Below are 4,591 nucleotides of genomic sequence, written 5' to 3' on the forward strand. Positions count from 1 at the left end.
TTATATGAAGTCTTTAAAACTTTCAATGAATTCTTCCACTTTTTAAACCTTAGGTAGATACATAGGTGCAGGTACTTTTGGCTAAGACTACTCAGTACTTTTTACGTGATATTATTTGTACAAGTCGAAGATCTTCCACCAGTTTGGACTGGTTCCCCCTTTGAGCCCATGAAGGTCAGCAGGTACAGACAATGGATGGATTCCATGAGTGTGTGGTGGAAACATTTATGATCAGGCATATTTAGTATTTCCTGATAGCATTTGAACACACCACCAGAGAGTTATGTGGACTCCTCTCATGGCCCCGCCCCCTATTGAAGGTATTTAAAGCATCTGTGGCATCACGGCTCCTCTGTGACTGGATTGTTTAAAGGTTTTTGCCTGTTTTAGAGAGATTGTTCATTCATATGCACATAATGATTGGGTTTGCTTTGTTTGTGTCTCCTGTTTGCCTCGTTCTGGTGCCTGTTTGGCTGATGTTTGTGAAGTCTGGCTGCCTTTATGTGATGTGGATGCCACTGATCCCCCTCAAGTCTGTAGAACAAAGACACCATTATGACAAGGTGTGGCGCACTTTGGCCAGGAGTCTTTAGTGGTTTACTGATTGTTTTTGAGGGATATGGCCTGAGGGTAGAAGCTGCTCCGGTGCCGGGATGTTCTGGTGCTTCGAGACCTGAAGCGCCGGCCAGAGGGTAGCGGGTCAAAGAGGTGATGACCTGGGTGGAAGGGGTCTGAGGATTTTTCCTGCCCTTTTCCTCACTCTGGAGGTGTACTGGTCCTGGAGGGAGGGCAGGGGGGCACCGATGATCCTCTCAGCAGTCCTGACTGTCCGTTGCAGTCTCCTCATGTCTGATCTGGTAGCAGAACCGAACCAGGCAGTCAAACGTGAGCATAGGAGCATATCTTAATATCAAGTTGAACCAGGAAATTTAACAAAAGATGGAAAAAGAAAAAAATTCAAAAGCCTGAAAAAGTTGCCAGTGCCCACCCGACTAGGATGCAGCTAGCACTAAAACAAGCGCTCCTCCTCCTCCTCCTGCTCACCCTTGTAATCCCACTCACCTGTTCACTCACATTGTTCATTCCAAACAAAGACCTTCAGCTCAACACTTCAACCAAAGACACCACCGGTATGATAAATATTCTGGACCATGCTGCCTGTGATATTTCATCTGTCTACATGATTGCTGTTGGGTTGATGTCGTATGTACAGTTTAATCGTTTGTTTGGGGGTATTGCTGTGCTTTGTTTGGTGCATCGGTTGCACTTGGTATGAAGTTAAAGTTAGTCAACTGGTTAAAAGTGTTTCATTTGATTTAAAAGCAATTCAGTGGTTGAATAAAACAACATTTGATTAAACTATTAATGATATTAAAAGACAAGTTAAAACACGATTTCAAAATTGATTTTGAGTTCAGAATAATTTGTTTAAATATGTTAAACGATGACTGTAGGAGCCTAAATCTATTTCTTTGGTTCTGGATTTGGTTCTTATTTTACCATGATTATTTCTATTTGGTTTTGATTTGTTGTTCTACAGTAACTTTGATATAGATTATGATTAACATTTTTATTTTGCTAAATTTATCTGTTGTTTGGTTAAATGTTGTTAATCATATTTTTGGATATTTGAATTCTGTGTTCATGTGGTGTTTTGGTTTATTGATTTGTTTTCAATATTTTGGTTCACTATATTAGGGTCCCTTAAATTTGCAAGGGCTCTTGGGAAATGAATGACAGTTTTTTGACTGCACACGCTTTGTATCCTCGTTTTGCTTTATGTTTCCGTCTGTGAATTAAATTTTTGTGAACTAAAGAATCCTGTTTAAGCCGCAACTTGGTGTCAGCTGGATTTTATCGTTGGAGTTCACCCAGCAAGGCATACAATGTGGATATTGGAAAGCTACGGGGAAAAGTTAGTCAAGCTGGGCTTCATGAACTTTAGACCATACAGTGACCATGATTTAATTCATCGTATGATTACAGTATATTGAAAATATTTGGTAAAATAATCAAACTTTTTGACTTCATTTAATGCAAAACTTAATTCAAAGAAGTTCATTAGAAATATTTGTAAAGAACTGGTTAAAAAAGTCATTCATCTCGTCATTATCATTGTCTCAGATGTACTTTTTGTCCATTGTAGGTTATCAACCTACTCCTGTACCTATTCTACTGTTGGAATAAATATTGGAAATGGAGTTGAGTTGCTCCAGCGTCCTTTTGTCTGAAGTCAGAACCTTTTCAAGTTTGGGCAGGAGCTGAAGGAACTTTTAAAAACTTGACACTTAATATCATGCACTTTTTAATTTTAATTTTAATTTCAATGTTCCCTTCAAATGATCAGCTTATCATCAAGCTCTGCAGAAGCCTGATAACGATCCTGATCATGTGAATGAGGTGTGTTGGAAACATCTAAAACATGCAGGATTGTGGCCCTCCAGGACCAGGATTGCCCACCCCTGCCTTACAGCCTCTCTGCTTCCCACTCCAGGCCCCATTTCCCCCTCACCCTGTGACAATAATGGATTTTTTTTCCCCTCAAAGTTATTAATATTGTTTTTAATATTATTGATGATAACGAGAAATGCTCCTGGGTGTGTCCTTGTTTTTTTTTTTTAATATATTTTTTGGGCTTTTGCCTTTATGTAGAGCAGTGGAGAGAGACAGGAAAGGGGGGAGAAGAGTGAGGGAGAGACCTGCAGCAAAGGGTCGTGAGCGGGATTCGAACTCACAACCGCTGCGTCGGGTGAACCAGGTGAGCTATACGGGCGCCCGGGTGTGTCCTTGTTGACGGGAAGGAACAAATGTTGGCAAACCTGCTCTGCAGCTACATGTCATGTTAGTGAGAGCGAAGAATAAGAAGCACAACTTCTCTAACTAACCACTGGACATCTGCAGGTACGTTTTCATGTGTATTAATGTCGTTGAATGTGTTGCGGCTGAGTAGCTCTTTGCATATCCAGCCTGTTAATTAATACTTTAATAGCACATTAGAGTGACGGTATCAGAATAAGGCAATACTTCAGGTGGGCTGTGAAGGTGCTCCGTTGAAAACAAAGTAGAGAGCTTTGAGTTGGAAGTGACGATTTGAACGAAGCATTCAGAAAAATACGCTTTTTAATGAAGTCACATTATGCTGACTATTATATCTGGCTATAGTTTGTTTTTTAAAGGGAGACGAGTCTTGTCATCGATTGTTTTCCAGTTCCAGCTGCCTAGCTGGGATTCAGTCTGGCTCTTTGTCTTTTCTTCTGGTGATTACGCTTCAAACACAAACACACTTTGCTATTTGATCACATCAAATAACAAAGAGGAATTCAAAAAATGCACATCAAACAATAGCTCGGGTCTTAGGGGGTTAAGAGAAGGGAGAAAATGTGAAATAATTGTTCTTAGTATGTTAATTTAATTATTGTTGTTTCTTATGCTTTTGCTTTACATTAAAAAAAAGAAGAAGTGATTTGTAGACCTGTACATAAGGCTCACAGTGTTTTATTCACAGTTCATCTTTTATGCCCGTCTTTCAGTTCACTTTCATTCCCATGCTGGGAGTTAAGACAGACTTTGTTCTTGAGGCTTTGAGCTTCAGCACATTCAGAGTGGAATTATACAACACATATTACGTTAAAGCAAATCTCTGCTTTGATTTGAGTAAGTTCACCTGAACATTGGCATCAGATGTTTTGCAAGTGGAATGAAGCTCAGTCGGACTGAGATCAGGTGACTGACGTATCAGGGGCGGTGCTTTGGGTCGTGAGCTCTTGCTTCTTTTTCATACTTTCATTGATCTGGCAGAGGAATGAGGAAAGAAGTCTGGTGTATACACTTTAATTGGATGATGAGGAAAGAAGAAGAAGGTATTTAAGTGGGTGTGATGAACTCAGGGTTACCGCAGGACAGTTAGTGGAGAGAGTCAGGTGACTGAATGAGGACATCTGGTGGATGGATGGAGAACGTCAGGGTGGTGTGAAGGAGGCTGATGTGTTGATTGCACAGCTGGGGGATAGTTTTTTTTCCCTTTTGAATTAATACTTTAGCAGATATTGCGACTTATATTTTTGTACTTTTACATAAGAAGTTGAATGTCTCATGCAGAACTTTTACTTACGATGTAGAATTTTTTTATATTGCTGTATTGGTACTGGGCTGCAAGGTAGCATCGTTGCCTCACTGCTAGAAGGTCGCCAGTTCACATCCCTGTGAGGACACCTGGGATCTTAGTGAGAATTAAGTGGTATATAGATAATGGATGGATGGCTGTATTGGTACTTTTGCTGAAGTAAAGAATCTGAATTCTTCTTCCACCGCTGCACAGTTCTTTTTATACTGATGTACTTGAACTAAAGCTGAGAATTGGTCCTTCAGTGTAATGCCCTTTATCTCTATCACCTGTAAAGGGTTGCGGGGGCTGAAGCTAGCTGACATTAGACCCTGGACAGTGCTCCAGTCTACCACAGTGCGAATGCAAAGAGACTTCCAAACATCCATTTGAATTTGAATGTGCTGAGGACCAGAGCCTGAAGAACCAAACATCTGTCGTTGCACAAATATGTTGTGGCCGGTAATTCTGTGTATCAGTTTCTGAAAC

At 40.5% G+C, this 4,591-nt stretch overlaps 1 protein-coding gene across 1 annotated transcript in view; it reads left to right on the forward strand.

The window, feature by feature from the left end:
• LOC103364168 (stonustoxin subunit beta-like) overlaps positions 1 to 4,591 on the forward strand; it is a 10,971-nt gene that overhangs the window by 1,356 nt on the left and 5,024 nt on the right. The window lies entirely within an intron of this gene.

The sequence above is a fragment of the Stegastes partitus genome, unplaced genomic scaffold, assembly GCF_000690725.1.
Source record: "Stegastes partitus isolate 25-593 unplaced genomic scaffold, Stegastes_partitus-1.0.2 Scaffold725, whole genome shotgun sequence".
NCBI lineage: Eukaryota > Metazoa > Chordata > Actinopteri > Pomacentridae > Stegastes > Stegastes partitus.